This window comes from Dermacentor albipictus, chromosome 1 (genome assembly GCF_038994185.2).
Source record: "Dermacentor albipictus isolate Rhodes 1998 colony chromosome 1, USDA_Dalb.pri_finalv2, whole genome shotgun sequence".
In the NCBI taxonomy this organism is placed as follows: Eukaryota; Metazoa; Arthropoda; class Arachnida; order Ixodida; family Ixodidae; genus Dermacentor; species Dermacentor albipictus.
Window position 1 is genome coordinate 245,361,644 of NC_091821.1, and position 17,538 is coordinate 245,379,181.

Consider the following 17,538-nt stretch of genomic DNA (forward strand, 5'->3'; position numbering starts at 1 on the left):
AAGGATAACATGAAACCTACAGACAACAACGGAGCAATAACCTACACGAGCACATCCAAAGATTACCCCAGTCTCGTTAAGAGCTTTCCGCTTACTTCACAAAATATGTCGCTGCCATTAAAGATCGGTGCCTGTCCTTTTTTGCTGCGGCGATAAAGTTTGTTCGCGTAATTAGGAACGCCTTTCAGATATTTTGCCATTACGACGCTTCTCTCTTGCAGCCGTGGACGACACTGACGCGTTTCCTAACTGTACAACTATCCTTCCTGTGCGTCACTTTCTTCTGAACATCCATTGATTTAAATTGATATAGAGATATTGCTAAATGGCTCGAAAATATGCTCTGTAGTGCACACAACTGAAGCGATGGACCTGCGATGGTGCGCATGACGGACAGCAGTGATCCCATCTACGATAAGCTAATGATAAGTGCTTAATGTGACTTACGGCTACAGCTTAAAAAATATCTCGGAAGGCTTCACGTCGAATTAAATTTCCTTTATTGTGCCTGATAGGACATATGAAGATCATATACAAGATGCTACGTGGCAGTTGTACATTAATAAATACAATGGTTCGTGTGCAATAAGGCTTTTAAAGAAACAAAATCGTTATAGTGAACCAGACTGCTCGCACACTTCACACCGTCATGAAGGCTTGTGCAAAGTCCGAGGCGCACATTGCGTAGACTCATCCAACCACAGTTGTCCAGATCGCTCCACGAGCCCCCGCAGCAGGAACGCACGTCACGCACAAGAATGTAATAGATGTACGTTCCACTTCAAGCCTGCCGTCTTGAGAAGCAGAATCCACGCCTCCGTCTGCTGGTTGCCGCTAATGGCAGTAGCCTCGACGACCATCACGAAAAGGGTTTCCATAACTAGTTGCGCTACGTCAGCACATGGTATATAGCCGTGTGTTAGCTCATCTGTTCCTGTTGGGTTCCGACCTCTTTCCGACACTTCCGAAGATGAGCGAGCGAATAGCTCCTCCAGGTGTCACACAGTCTTCGTAGACACTCTCACCGGTCATACCGGGACCTGATGACGAATGTCGCGCGATGACCGTGATCGTGTCACCATCATCGTCTTCAGGATTGCTCACTGACACAAAGCCAGGGGAAGGTGGTGGAGTCTCCTCGGTTGTAGTTTTTGGCGACAGTGGTGGTGTCTCCTCGTCGATCTTGCCCTCTTCCGCCATAGAACCCCTCTCTGTCTACTGTACTTCAGCAAGTGTCGCGCTTTCGAGGGTGGAGAATCGTCCACCTGGGTCGGCGCGCACAACTCCTCCTGTATACCCGTAACCGGCATCGTTGTCGTAACACGGCTGGAACGCTTTACACAGGAGGAAGCTGAGCTCTGACGGACCCGACGCGAGGTGCCGGTGTCTTTCGTCTGGCTGCGTGGGAGCGCACACTAAGTCTTCCACATCGTTGTCTTCGTCAGCTTCGTCATTGAATGACTGTGTGACGGCGTTCAGCCTGTCGTGCTTATCCTGGTCGACGTCTGCTGCATACGGCTGTGTTACTGCGTTCAACCTCTCATGGTATTCTTGCTCCGTGTATTCTGCCATTTTGCCAAGGAAAAGCTCGAGGCTCTGCCTAATGAGCGGCGGCGAAAGCTCGATTGCGGCGACGACGTTCTTGCAGACGCATTTGTGGCTGGCTTTGTGGAGGCGGGGGATGCAGAGATAGTTACGTTGAAGCCGATGGTGGAAATGGTCGAGACCCAGTGACAGCAGCAGATGTTCGCTCTGCTCGCCTGTCTCGAGCGCCAGAAGTGCAACCGCTGCGAGGGCCTGAGCAGTGTCGCCATTTTGCATTTTCGCAGCCTCGACGACGTCATCCTGGCGACGCGCAACTGCTGCGGCATGGACTTGCGCGACCTCCTCGCAACTGTTGTCAAAAAGGCGAGAGACGTCGGTGGCAGCAGCAGGAAAGGCAAAATGTTGAGGCGCGCCGCAGGATAGATAACGGTCCGGCGGCTTGCTGTGGAATGAGCTTACAGGTGCTCTTGACGTAGGCGGAGGTGAGCTATAAAGCAGTTCTGTGAATGCTGGAGTATTCGCGCTCAACGGGAGGCGAACGTTCGTCGCGGGTGGCCAACGGCAACCAGTCACGCCATTTTGGCATCTGGGCGCCGAGACGCTCACAACAAGCTGCGGGTGGATGTAACTAGCTGCGGCCCTCGCCGTGCACACGGCCCGTTGTATGGGCTGCAGCAGCGCTTGGCCCCATGGCTTGGTGCGTTCCGATAACTTCGGAGTGTCAAGCATGCTTGTCTGTGTGGCAGCACGTTGGTGATGAGCAGACGCAGATCGTTGTTGCTGCCGAGGAAGGTGAAGCTCAGGCGTCGTGAGAAGCAGAATCCACAGCTGCTGGCGGTGGTTGCCGTCACTAGAGGCGGCATCGGAGAATGAAGTGGACAGGATTCCTGTAGCTAGATGACCTGTGTCAGAGCGTTGGTGATGCGCTGACGGACGTTGCTTTTGTTGCCGAAGAAAGTGCAATTCAGACGTCTTCAGGAGCAGAATTGACGGATGCAGCTGCTCGTAACCGTCAATGGCAATGACTTCGACGAACGTCGCAAACAGGATTCCCATTGGAAGTTGCACTGCGCAAGCACGATGACAATGTGCTGACGGAGATCGTTTTCGCTGCCGAGAACGCCAAAGTAGTGCTCAGTGGCCTGGGAAGGGTAGATGCCTAGTAGGACCAAGCGCCAAAGCTCCGGTGTCTCGCGGCTTGTCACAAAGAGGCATCGAACGTTCTCGCTTCTCCTGTATCTGTGCAGCGGCTCCGGCAACGCAGACACGTCCTGACTTTCGGCGATGTTCAGGCTTTGTGGATCCTCTGGCCGTGGCGATGCTGCCTTATGTCGCTATTGATCGCGCGCGACCCCAGTGAATCAGGATGAGCTTCTTGTTGGACTGGAGCTTAAGCTACTGCTTGAAAACGGCGATTCGATGAACGTGCGTCATCTGCACGAGGACGCGTGGGTCCACTTCTTTGTCATCGTTCCACGTCTCGTGCTCGGCTCTGAAGAAGTAAAAAAAATTCACGCAGAAATTTGTGTGTTAAACCTGCCGTGGTTAGTTAGTGGCTATGATGTTGTGCTGCTAAGCACGAGGTCGCGGGATGGAATCCAGGCCACGGCGGTCACATTTCGAGGGGGCTAAATACAAAAACACCCGTGTACTTAAATTTAGGTGCATGAAAGAACCCCAGGTGGTGCAAATATCCGTAGTGCCCCACTACGACGTGCCTCGTAATCAGATCATGGTTTTGGCGCATAAAACTAAACTTTAGTCATAATTTAAATTTTCTTTTGATGTCTAAGTATACGTAAGCGTTGTGGAATTTGTGCATTTCCACAGAGGCCGGTGCATTAGCCATGTTATGGAACTTGATCCGACCAGTATAACCCCTTATCAACCCCCATCGATCGTTCGTATACCATTTTTCATAGCGAACATGATAACGTAGGTTTAAGATAGAGTTCCATGCCGCAATCCAAGCCTGTACCTTTGGTGGGAGTCGAAGCCATGACCTTTGGTGTTAATTAAGGTGAACTAAGGTTAATTTATCGAAGCTATTGCGAAACCACCAGTACATTTTCTGAGGGAAGTATGTAATGATTTATTGATGGTTCAGATGCTTGTTTTGAGCTCGTTCTTTGTTGAAACGTACGGTGTTTTGTGAGTTTTATGCGCGATTGCAATGAATGTATGCACTGTTCGCTTCACTTTGCTGAGCACTTGTAGCCTCTGCCTTAAGGGGGTATGAGCCATTTCATTTTTTGCTTGCTTACGGGGGTATGATCCATTCATTGTCTTACGTGACGGGCCAATTTCTCGTTGGGTAGGTATAGAAATGCTTGCTCATTTAAAAGGCTGCGGCTCTCACCTCTACGGTTTCCCTCGTAGCTCATTGTGGAGTTTTGGGACATTAGTCCACGTAGCTGCTGTAGGAAAGTATTCACGTGCCAAGCGTCTCTAAGCTCTTCATTGCTCGAGGGAAGCGGGAAAAAGTGCTGTTAGGCAATTACAGGCAAGTGTTCGATGCCAATCGGGCTGCAGCGTGGGGGGAACTGGTTCCAAACCAGCAGCTCCTAGTCGGGATGGCAGACGACATCGACACGCCTAATCTCGAGGAGGTAGAAAAATAAAGCGTCGATTTAGAATCATTATTCTCATGACGAGGAGTAGTCGATGGAATATGGATATTTATCTTACTGCGTAATTTCGCAGAGAAGAAAGCCGGTCACCCGCACAATTGCGGGTGACCGGCTTGTAGGATCAGTGAAAATTGCTCTACCTTGATTCTTCCGCTTCGCGGCCATTCTGTTGTCCACACGGTGCTTACAAATTACGAACCATACTTAGCGTATGGTTTGTAATAAGAAAAAAAAACAGTTCAGTGCCATTCTGCTGTGTGAAGGTGGATGACCAGCGAAGCTGTGTATGTGGGCTCTTTAATGGCGAACTGTCCATTGCCGGCCTTCAAACGTGGTATGCGCATAAATGGAAGGCGACGTGCGACTAGTCGCTCCTCCACGATGTTGAGCCTCGGAAAACGATGAGGCACCGGGGGATATACATACCCACGTATTCTTGCAAAACGCGGCACGACGCCTTTCGCTAACGAATCCCGGCACGTAGGACAGACACACACTTCACCGCACTCCGAGGGCACGCACTTCTCCTCCGTATGTCTAGGCGATCGTGCGTTGGTCGACGTCCCGCAGTGCAGTAGTGATTGTGAGGTCACTCGAAAACCAACGTAGACATAGCCGACGCGCGTCAAAGTGTAGTATCTGTTCCTACCAACTTAATATCTAATAGAGGTTGCATTTGGACATAACATATTATACTTATGTTTGCAAGTTGGCGGAGTGCTTAACGCCTGCTTCACCTCCGCTGCGGTTCGGCCTGGTATTGCATTATCTTCGTGATCGGTCAAGGTATGGGGGGAAATTCTCGATCTGTACGGCTCAATAGACGAACTCAGTATTTCCAGAAGCTAGCCATGTGGACCTTCGCTGTAACAACTGACGTATTTCTGCGTTGTTTCGCCGCCTGTCGCGTTAGTTTAATGGTGTTGCGCCGGTAAGCTCTAGGTCATGGGTTCGTTCCCGGCTGCGGCGGCCGTAGTTCGGAGAGGGCGAAGCGCGAAAAAAAAAACACAGAAAGAATAAAGAAGACGCTCGTGTACTTAGATTAAAGCGGGCGGTGAATTAAGAAGCCCAGCTCACCAAATTAATCCGGAACCTCCAACTATGGGGTGTCTCATAAACAGATCTTAGTTTTGGCGCGTAAGACCACAGAAGTTAACTGAAAATTTTGTCCTCGTTACTCAACCAGACGACTCTTCTAGATACTTTGCCACTACGGCGATTTTCTATTGCTACTATAGGCGCTCCTCGCATGTTTTCTAATCGCACACCTACTCCATGTGTAACACTTTCTTTTATTGAGATTTTGTTATTCCCTATACATTACGGTACGCAAGTGATCGAGTGGGGGTGGCTATCATAGCTGACAACAATGATGACGTCAGCGATAAGTTCATGTCATCGCGGTTACTGAGACTTACGCAGAAAGCCTAAAAAGGTATCTGCGAGATTCGCGCGTCCATTCACGTTTCTTTTATTGTCTCAAATAAGCGCAATGAATGACTATTGTGAAGATACTATGCGACCACTACACTTACGTATGAATGGAAGGTGTGGGCCAGTTCTATTAAACCGACAAAAACTTTACGATCAACATCATTCTGTGCGCATAAGACGGCGCGATGAAGGAATGCGCAACGTGTGAGGTCACCACTGGCGTCCACTGGTCTAACCACCGGCTGTCTCGGACACTCCATGAGCCTTCGCAGCAGAACATCATGCGACAGACAAAAAATATCGTGACTACGCCTTGCACTCCGAGCCCGCTGTCTTGAGAAGCAGGATCCACACTTCCAAGATGCTGGTGACTGTTGGATGCAGAGTATTGAGCTCCCGGTCTGGCGCCTTGTGCAGAGATGATCACACCCAACAACGATGGTAGGAGGGAGCACTACGTCGAAGCAGCACAGAAGAGACACATAGTTTACAACCAAATACAACCAGATTTGGGACGGAGAGACCGCTGTCCGCTCCAACCTGGTCAAGAACTCAAGGCATCAGGTTGCCAACACTGCTGAGGTGCTGAAGGGCTAAGATGCAAAGAACACCGCAAAGAATACCGAGAAATTGGACCGTCGCGTTCTTAGCATATAATGCTATCACTGGTGAATTCTAATGACAGGAAGCACTGATAAATACATCAGCAGTTGGTGAGCTAATTAAAAGATGTATTATAAGCGTACAGAATGAACTGTTCTTACGTTGCACCTATTTTTTGTAGCTAAGAAAACGTCCTGATGCCGCAGTCCAGTACACAGCAAGTGAGAGTAACATAAGGAATTGTAAATAAGTAATTTCACCTGCCCCGAGAAAAGGTATTTGATGCGACCAACTATTCCTGTTTTGCGAACAATGTTTTGCATCAGTCTTATGTGACGATCTTAGGACATATTTGCAGAAAAGGCCGCTCGTTGGTGCCTAAAATGATAAACAAGTTAAATGCTACGACCGTTTAAAACAATATCTACATGTGAAAGGATTTCTTTGTTCTTTGGTCTCAAAATAATTGCACTTATTTTGCTGTAATTAATCTTTACGCCATTCGGTAACGGCCATACTGCTAATTTTTGTACTTTACAATTGGCATTATATCTGTATTAAAATTTATATAGGTTATTACCTGAAAAGAAAATGCTGGTGTTATCCGCATATATAATAAGTTATGCACTGCAATTATTACATATACCACATCATCAATACATAAAGTAAACAATACATGACCTTATATATTCCCGTGCGAAACTTCGCAAACTGCCTTCATATCTCTTCACCCTGGTTTAATTACTGCGACTATTTGTTGCCGATTTTGTTAGTTCCTGTACGCGACCACGTTTCCCATAATAATTAGGCTTTATTATTCGAAATTTGTGGTTAACTAAATCACATACGTTTGTATTATCAACAAACATTCGAAATGTTATAGATTTCTTATTAAACTGTGTTACAATGTTTTCTTTTTGCTGAAGTGTTCCCGTTTCTGTTGGTTTATTGTTGGAAAATCGTTAACAACAAGTAGCTTTTCCAAGAGCCAAGTCGAGTCTCAAACTGTGCCTATAGTATTATGTATGGAGCACATTGCTCACTTGTGGGTTAGTTCCGCGGCATATCTTTGCACACAGTGATTTGTTTCTTCTTCCGCGCCTACATTTTGAAACCTGAAGAGATGACCAAACAAAAGTGAGTTTTGTAGGAGCGTCCACCTCTACGGAAATCGGTATACGTTGGCCCGTCATGGTAAGAAATGTTGTTCTTGCCTCAAGACGCCGGGCAACGGGGCCCAACGCAAGGTGCATGTCGTTTTCAAAACTCACGCATTTAGAAGCGTGAGTGGACTGGGAAATGCTGACTTTTAGTCACCATGGATACACATTGCTTGACATCAAATTTTGTCCACTATGTGCGAAAACTGCCGAGGGAACGTTCGGCTGTTTGGAAACACCAGAATGCGCTCAGGTGTCGCCTGCACTTGAGATATTGAATGCAACTACACAGGTTGTCGCTGTCACATTTAACGATGACAGCGTTGTCCGATGCAGTTTTCTGAAGTCATTCAGAATTGCATCAGGACGCTAGTCAGTGGATGGGTTACATAGCATTGACCAGCATTGACCTTATCCCACCGAAAGGGCTACACAGCAGTACACAAAGGAGGCCCCAAAGGCAAGGAAACAAACCAGAAAAAGAAAAAAAGTATTTATCGCGACGAGCATCCTGCTAATGATTACTGAATGAGTCCATAAATTCGTATTTCTTCCATTTTAGTTGTGTAATAGACGTTTTATTCACTTTAAAACCAATAGTCTCGGAACTTACATTTTTTCAACATTTTTCTCGTCATCTAGGCAAGCGCAAATGCGAAGAATTTTCTTTCAGTATTTAGTGCGCAAACTAGGAAATCTACTGCAGTACAATTATTGCGGTTGATTGAAGCGTTATTGTTCCACAAAACATTTGCTATCTGACAATGCCTAAATCTGAGCAAAGAAACAGTAAAAATTTGAAAAAAAGCGAGGATAATGATATACAGCGAGCAGTATACTTCAACAAAAAGAAAAATAAATGCTGAAAACAACTATAGAATATATTTTTTCTAATACCTACCAATGCTGAGGGACCTCTCTGATTTTCTGTAACTAAATTCCTTTCTCATTTTTCTGCCTATAGCTATAGAGAAAAAGGGTCTGTAATGTGACCTAAAGTACATGGTACGTATAGGGCCTAACCTCTTCTCTAAAATAATATTATATAGCATTCAGGTAACCGCTTTAAGAAGAATTCGCTTCGCTAAAATTCCAACTTATCCATCGGAATACGTATTTCGATAGGGGCGAAATGAAAAAACACCCGTGTACTTAGATTTAGGTGGACATTAAGGATTGCCAGGAGGGCAAAATTAATCCGGAGTTCCCCGCTACGGCGTGCCTCATAATGAGATCGCGGTTTTGAAAAGTAAAACCCCCACGATATATTTTTAAAAAATCGGTCTTCACTGCACAATAGTTTGGTAGTAGTTGGCATGAAGATGTTCTTCGACGGGATGAAATACATGTTCCTCAGTGCGCGGAAGTGATATAGCGGCAGTGGATCCTATGGCGGATGACGATGATATCAACGACAGGTTACCGTGTCATGCTTTCTGCGATTTACGTAGGCTGCTTAAAAAGATATCCCCGAGACCTGCCCGTCAATTCAAAGCCGGCCTCTTATCTCCAGAAAACAGATATAACATGTCTTGTTAGTTCAGTGAAGACAACGCGCAAATCTGCTGCGCATGAAACGCATGAAAGTTGGCAGAAAACGGGTGTTATATAAATATTTCCAGCAATTTTGTCATGACAAAACATCGAGCTTTATGCACACATAGCGCCCGCATCACCCCTATTTGCAACGAACATGAACACACTGTCACGTACAGTTCTCCTAGGACTAAAAGATATTGCGGCTAACGGTCGTAAAACACTTTGAGAAACTTTATTTAAGAACTTTTTGCAAAACCCATCTTTGACTGATTTATTTTGCTATTCCCTCCACGCATCCTTCCTAAGAATTCCTCTTTACTTTAATCTGTCAACGTTAAGGTATGTTAAGTTCTTTCAGGAGATTAGGGAAACCTAGAAGGAATTTCGTAAAATAAGCTTTTAGACTTTGCAAAGCTCGAGCAAGTAATTTGCCGCAAAGTCTGTTTATAAACGACGCAGTTCAAATTTTCCGTACACATCACTCATAACATGGCGTCGATGTTCTCCAAATATAACGCAGCTTCCGCTCTTGGTTCTGTCAGGTGAGTGGAAAATTTGCAAGCATTTCATATAACGCCTCTCAACATGGGGAGAACGAGCGTTAAGCAATTTTCACTTCGCTCTTAACTAACCAACACATTTCAATATGTGACTGCAATGCACGCCTAATATGTCCCCGTTTCCCTAAGATATAAGCTGCACTGTAAAATAATTTGCACCCTTAAAAGTGAAGAAAGAGTGTTAAAATTAAATTATGGGGTTTTACGTGCCAAAACCACTTTCTGGTTATGAGGCACGCCGCAGTGGAGGACTCCGGAAATTTTGACCCCCTGTGGTTCCTTAACGTGCACCTAAATCTAAGGTCCACGGGTGTTTTCGCATTTCGCCCCCATCGAAATGCGGCCGCCGTGGCCGGGATTCGATCTCGCGGCCTCGTGCTGAGCCGCCTAACACCATAGCCACTGAGCAACCACGGTGGGTGAAAAATGGGTGCAAATTGTCTATAACTCACACCCTTAGAGTGTGATTTATATAGGCGACATCCTAAGGGTGTCAGTGTAAATTGACGTGACGTGTAAATATTCTTTAACTCACACCATTAGGGTGTGATTTATATAGCCGACACCCTAATGGTGTGAGTTAATTATAGCCACATTTACACCCTTTTTCACTTTTAAGGGTGCAAATTATTTTACAGTGTGGCTGAATGATCTAGGTTTTTTCATGACAACGTGAGAACACGCATATAACGTATTCGAGCGATTCTGGTCACAATGCGAGCTTTCAGGGAAAGTGGCGCGTTTCTAGTGTCACCACTAATCATGGATTGCATAATTATATAAGCAGACAACTATTTTAGATACATTGTTATCACGGCAATTTTCTATCGGTAGCGTAGACAATCTTCAGGCGTGTTCTTTAAGCACACACCTATTCATCCCGTTGATGATGACGGTGATTATATTATGATAAGGATAATCCTTCGAAATGTGGCACCTACCCACTATGAGGGACGTGCCAGAAATCCGGTGAATGTACGTGCAGGTAATTGCAGGAAATAATGACGATGTGGTAAAGCGAAAATTTGGAACAATCGTGGTATTATTTGTTCGGCGATATTGCACAACCGGTTCAATATGTGCTCTTCACTACGCACAAGTGATCGAGCGGCGGTAGCGCTCATGGCTGACAACGACGATGGTTTCATCCATAAGTTAGGGTGTCCTGGTTACGGCGAGCTGCCCTTTAAGCAGAGAACGACATTCCCGAGACAGGCGCGTCAAGTTTTATTATTTCTTTTATTCCGTCGAATAGGTCCAGTAAAGTACGATATGGAAGAATATACGCGGTCAGTACACTGATACGGAAATGATCATAGTTGGCTCCTGCTAACAAACAGTCGAAATGTTTACTACGAGGACTACCTCACACGTTTCGACGTCGTCAATTTAAGCGTAATCTCCAGGTCCTTTAAAGTCGCCTCGTCCATACATATGGTGTGGCCGCCACTGCACCAGCCTGCAGAGAAGGAAACCCAACCGTTGTGGTGCCCACAAAGCGAAACATGGCACCACGGAGTCCTGAGGTCCGGCAGATTGAGTGGCGGGGAACTATAGGTCGGATCGGGCACTGAACGCCGGTGTCTTTCCCCTGGTTGCATGGGAGGGCACACGGAGTGTTCCGCCATGTCATCTTCCTCAACTTTGCCGCTGAATTACTGCGTGCCTACATTCAGGCTGTCCTATTTATCCTGGTTGAGGTCTACGGCGTACGGCTGCGTCACTGGATTCAGCCTTTTACCTTCTTCCTGCTGCCTATGTTGAGATCCTGTAGAGGAAAAGCTCGAGGCTGTGCCTAATGAGCGGGAGCGCAAGTTCGTGTGCGGCCAGGACGCTCTTGCGGAGGCCTCTATGGCTAGTTGGTCGTGCCGAGGAGGTACCTGCAAAGACAGTCCTGTGGAAGGCAATGGTCGAGGAAATCCTGACCCAGGGCCAGCAGCAGATGTTCGCCAGGCTCGCCGATATCCTGGGCCAGAAGTGCAACCACTGGGGAAGCCTCAACAGCGTCGCCAATCCTCGCCTGCGCAGCCTCTACGTCATCCTGGAGGCGCGCAACTGCTGCAGCACGGACCAGCGAGAGGCTTACGTAGATGTTGTTGCAGTGGACGGAGGACCCGGTGTCAGCAGCAGGGAAGGCGGGAGGTGCAGGTGTTCGGCAGGAAAGCAGTCGCACTGGCGGCTTGGTGGGCATTGACCTCCCAGGCGGTCTTGGCTTAAACGGAGGTGAGCAGCTCAGCATCGCCACGAATCCATGTGCGTTCGGGCTGCATGAGAGGCGACCGTGCCTCGGGGGCAGCGAGTGGCAACCAGTCACGTCACTTCGGCATCCGGGAGCGGAGAAGCGTACAACAAGCTGCCGATCGATGCAAGTCGCTTCGAACCAAGCCGAGCACACAGCCTGTTGCAAGGGCGGCGGAAATTCGCCGGATGGCTCGGCACGTTCGCAAAGCTGCAGCTTGTCCAGGATGATGTTCGGTGCTTCAGTGCTGTGGTGGTGCGGTGAGCGTTCTCGCAGTCGAGGAAGCCGCCGCTCCTTCGGCTTAAGAAGCGGCATCCGCAGCTGCAGTAGCTGGTCGCGCTCACGTGCCTCGATGAAATCGGTGAATTGGATTCCTGTAGCTGATTGCGCTGCGTGAGCGCGATGTTGATGCGCGAACGCGGATGTTATTCGCAGCCGTGAACACCTAGGTAGCTTTTGGTATTTCTGCACAGGTAGTTGCGGGATAGGACCCAGCGTAGATGCTCCGTGTTGTCCCAGCTTGACACGAAGGTGCGTCGTACATTTTCGTTCCTGGTACATCTGTGCAGAGTTAACGTCGGCTCGTCTTGCCAGTCGGCGACGTTCAGGTGTTGGCGATCCTCTGGCCATGGCAACCTTGGTTTCAGTCAGTAGTGTTGGCGTGCGACACCAGACAAACAGGGTGAACTTCTTGTCCGTCTCGAACGACTGCTGCCTCTGGAAAATGGCGATTCGATGAACGAACATCGGCTGCACGAGGACACGCGAGAGCGCTTCTTTCTCAGCGTGGAACGCCGCGTGTTCGGTTCTGCAGGAGTAAAGAAAAAGAAGAGGCGTCGCAAACTGGTTACGGTGTATTTTGCATGATTCTGACCTGACAGCACAACTCTGGGCCGTCCAGCGAGCCGAGGAAGCCGCTTCGAGGCAAGGTCTCGGAACCGCGTTCGCGGCGGGTGCCCAGACCCACTAAACAGACGCCGGACTCAAATCTTGTTGATTTGAAATAAATGTTTACGCTCTCTTTCTCTCTCGTTGTAAAATTTGTTAAGTGTGTACTTGTTTACTGAAGAGCAAGAAATTTTTTGTATTACCACATGATAAAATAATGAAGAGAAACACGCACACAAACTTACGAACAAAAAAGAGCATATGCAATCTCCGACGCGGCCCTATGCGTCCGTGCAGCGTCAACATCGACGGTGCTGGTGAGACGCCGTGCGGCCAGACCTTTGCATGAGGCAGACGTTAGCCATAAGCCAAGACAGACATCAGAAACAGAAAAAGAAGACACACACAAAATATTGGCTTTATTTATTAGATTGGCGCGTCACTTGGAATGCCTTTAGCAACTCATTAGTGTGCGACCAATTTGGGGGTAATAAAGCGCGGCGTAATGAGGTAGCTCTCGCTGTTACTGCTGCGCTCTTCGCAGGAATCTGCATGTTCTGTTAATGTCGGGTGAGCAGTTTAGTGTGGTAGGAATCTATGGTATATGCGCAGCGTAGATTGAACGTTTGTTTTATTAATCTCTCTTCACTTGTCACTTACTTGGTCAATGAGGTTCACTTAGAAACGATGATTTGAAGTCGGCTATCTTTGGAGAATGTTATAGTGCTTTCGTACCCCTTCCGCTTTAGCGTTTTCCTTTAAAGGAGCAAATCTTATATGGTGCGCTGATATGGTAGGGGAATTGAAGCTAATGCTGTATTTGAAAATTTATTATTATTATTATTATTATTATTATTATTATTATTATTATTATTATTATTATTATTATTATTATTATTATTATTAGAAGCTGCTATTGTAGCTTTAGTGTGCAGCTGTGCGTGATTGTCAATGAACTATCTGCCTTTGTCTATAGAGTATCCACTGCTGGTGTGCCCCAAGGTTCCGCGTTAGGTCCACTTCTCTTGTTATTTTTCATCAATGACGTTTTCGCTGCAACCCAGCATCCTTTATTTCTTTTTTACGCTCACGACATCACACTTTTTATGGAGGTTCACACTACTGAGGGCTGCCGTTCTCTACAGTCCGATGTATTTCACCTGAAAGGTGCCAGTTAAACGGACTGACATTAAATTCATCTGAAACGAAAATTTTGTCGTATTCGATCGCGTGAAACCTGTAAAACAGTCCACTTTTATTCTGTTGACCGGGCGGTGTTTTAATTAGTGAATCAAAGAACGTCTATTGTTTACAAAGGTAGTACATATTGGGCAGAATATGCAAAAGGAGGTCCGATAGCTCAAGCCTGCAAGGGAACCTCCTGTTTTGAGATGCATGAAGAGAAGTTAGTAACCAACAGTAATTATACCTTATCAACGACTAATAAGCACAACTAGTAAACATAATTCAAAGAAACAGAAAACGGTAGTGTAAGGACCATCTATTAGAAACGAGATTAGTTTCTTTCTTTATTGCATCAAAGGATGCACGTTATTTTATATCGTTTAGCCCGTTATTCTATAATGCTACTGTTGCAAATTGGGCTTTGTGTCATTCATAGTTACTGTATACTTTTGGTAGAATACTGTTGTTATTCAAAGCAAACCTAGTGTTACTGGAATTGTAAAGGGGTATACGTTGTACGTTACATTTATTTGTCATATACACTAATATAACTAAATATTGTGGAATCGCACAAGGAATTCGAATAGCATTTTTATTCAGCGTGTTCGGAAAAAGGTAATGAGTCTATGTTTAAACATCGATTCCTGACCTGATGTACCAACTTTTCAAGTCTGAGTAATCATCGTATAGACTTCCGCCACATAGCTGCAGACGTAGTGGACCGACGTCCTCTTCTTATGCAAAAGATAATGAGTGTTCCGTTCCACTATAGCTTCTCTTTCACTGAGGGTTCTGCGGATGAGTATACTTGGGACTACCTTCCGTGTTCCTGCAAATTTTGGCACAGTCACCTCTCAGAGGAATGCGCTGTCACTTTCTCAATGTTTATATCTTTCAAAACGTGTTGTCTTCCTTTGTTTCCGAGCTTCCTACTTTTTCCTCAGTCGTCTTTCTAGCTGCCCTCCTCTCCTGTCTTCTCATAGTTTCTGCCTTCGTCCGTAGATGCACTGCCTCTCTCAGTAATGCGGTATTACAGGATTGTTACTAAATATGATGCCCTTTATCCGGCTATTTCTGGTTTTCCATTTTTCTTTTTATCTTAACACTTTGTGATTTTAGTTGTGCTGGGGTGCGCTATGAACAGAACAACACAGCATGGCACAGTGATAAAGATGTGGGAGCGCTCTAGCAACTGATGTTTACGGAAACTCCCCGTGTTCATATATAGATAGATAGATTATGGGGTTTTACGTGCCAAAACCACTTTCTGATTATGAGGCACGCCGTAGTGGAGGACTCCGGAAATTTCGACCACCTGGGGTTCTTTAACGTGCACCTAAATCTAAGTACACGGGTGTTTTCGCATTTCGCCCCCATCGAAATGCGGCCGCCGTGGCCGGGATTCGATCCCGCGACCTCGTGCTCAGCAGCCTAACACCATAGCCACTGAGCAACCGCGTCGGGTCGTGTTCATATATACACGTCAATGCAGAGCCACTTGACGCGTCCTATCTATATTACTTGCGAGTCAAGAACCAAATTTCGCTTTCTGACGACAATACTGATAGAAATCTGTGTAATTCTACTAGTACTAAAAGAATGTTTATTTAATAGCGGTAACTTAAAGAAAAGCACATGGAACATCGCACGATAACTTATGGAAGATCGATCGTTAAATACAAAAGTGCAGCGCTTCTCTGAGTCGTTAAGGTGCTCAAAATAACTCCACGAGGCCTGATAGACGCGGAGCTGCGCAATACGAGAATACGACCAACAATAAGAAAGACCCACACACACCGCTAACTTGTATCTCGGTGTATGTGCACGCGCTGTGTTCGAGTCTTTCTTATTCTTGCTCCCTGTCGTATTGCGCTGCTCCGTGTCTGTCGTGAATCTAAACCAACTATAGCCAGGCAACGTGCCCCACAAAGCAACGTCGCATAGCATAGCATCCGCATAGCATCCGCCCCTTCTGCTAATAGACTTGAACAAGCCCAGTTGCTCTACACGCTCCTCGCGATTTCCATAACGTCTGTTCGAAATAAAGAAAAACAAATACACATGGCATTTCCGCGTTTCATATTGGTGGTACGGCCATTTCCGCTGGCAGAGACATAAACCTGAGACATTAATTTTTTTCTGCGGTGGCACTTAGTTCAAAGGACCATGTAAGAGAATGTATTTCGAATCATGTGCATGCAGTTTATAATTTTGATTACAGTTGGTGGCGTGTTACATGTGATAAATCATCGCGACAGTTTATGCGTCGCTTCTGACAGTGATTCACTTGGAAAGGGCGCCGTGTGCCACGATATCAGCTGCGCGCGCAACACGTTTTTACATCATCGTCTATGTTATACCATGTCCTGTTCAGATGGCCACAATGTATAACTTCTTTCTCAGTTAGATACAGACCGCAGAAGACGATGGGTGGTTTCCTAGATGCTGCGCGAAGCCGGTATGACACAGCCTGTGGGAAGGCTAACATGAAGCCTACAAACAACAACGGAACAATAAGCTACACGAGCACATCCAAAGATTACCCCAGACAAAATTATGTCTCTGCCATTAAAGATCGGTGAGTGTCCTTTTTGCTGCTGCGATAAAGTTTGTTCGCGTAATTAGGAACACCTTTTAGGCATTTTGCCATTACGGCGCTTCTCTGTTGCAGCCCTGGACGCTGCTCATGCGTTTCCTAACTGTACAACTATTCTTCCTGTGCGTCACTTTCTTCTGGACATTCATTCATTTCAATTGATATAGAGATATTGCTAAATGGCTCGAAAATATGCTCTTTAGTGCACACATGTGAAGTGATGGACCTGCGACGGTGTGCATGACCGACAGCACTGATCCTATCTACGATAAGCTAATGATAAGTGCTTACTGCGACTTACGGCTACAGCTAAAAAAGAAATGTCTCGGAAGGCTTCACGTCGAATTCAATTTCCTTTATTTTACCTTATAGGACATATGAAGATCATATAAAAGATGCTACGTGACAGTTGTACATTATTAATTACAACGGTTCGTGTGCAATAATGCTTTTAAAGAGACAAATTCGTTACGATCAACCAGACTGCTCGGACACTTCACACCATCATGAAGGCATGTGCAAAGTGCGAGGCGCACATTGCGTCCACTCATGCAACCACAGTAGTCGAGATCGCTCCACGAGCCTCCGCAGCAGGAACCCACGTTACGCACAAGAATGCAATAGATATAGGTCCCACTTCAAGCCTGCCGTCTTGAGAAGCAGAATCCACGCCTCCATCTGCTGGTTGCCGCTAATGGCAGTAGCCTCGACGACCATCACGAAAAGGGTTTCCATAACTAGTTCCGCTGCGTCAGCACATGGTATATAGCCGTGTGTTAGCTCATCTGTTCCTGTTGGGTTCCGACCACTTTCCGACACTTCCGAAGATGAGTGAGCGAATAGCCCCTCCAGGTGTGACACAGTCTTCGTAGACACTCACACCGGTCATACCGGGACCTGATGGCGAATGTCGCGCGATGACCGTGATCGTGTCACCATCATCGTCGTCAGGATTGCTCACTGAAACAAAGCCAGGGGAAAGTGGCGGAGTCTCCTCGGTTGTAGTTTTTGGCGACAGTGGCGGTGTCTCCTCGTCGATCTTGCCCTCTTCCACCAGAGAACCCCTCTTTGTCCACTGTACTTCAGCAAGTATTGCGCTTCCGGTGGTGGAGAATTGTCCATCTCGGTAGGCGCGCACAACTCATCGCTGCACCCGTCA

At 46.6% G+C, this 17,538-nt stretch overlaps 1 protein-coding gene and 1 pseudogene across 2 annotated transcripts in view; both read left to right on the top strand.

The window, feature by feature from the left end:
- The window catches only part of Idua (alpha-L-iduronidase), a 368,620-nt gene that overhangs the window by 95,684 nt on the left and 255,398 nt on the right, over positions 1–17,538 (top strand). The window lies entirely within an intron of this gene.
- Positions 4,787–4,966, top strand: LOC135907967 (U2 spliceosomal RNA; annotated as a pseudogene).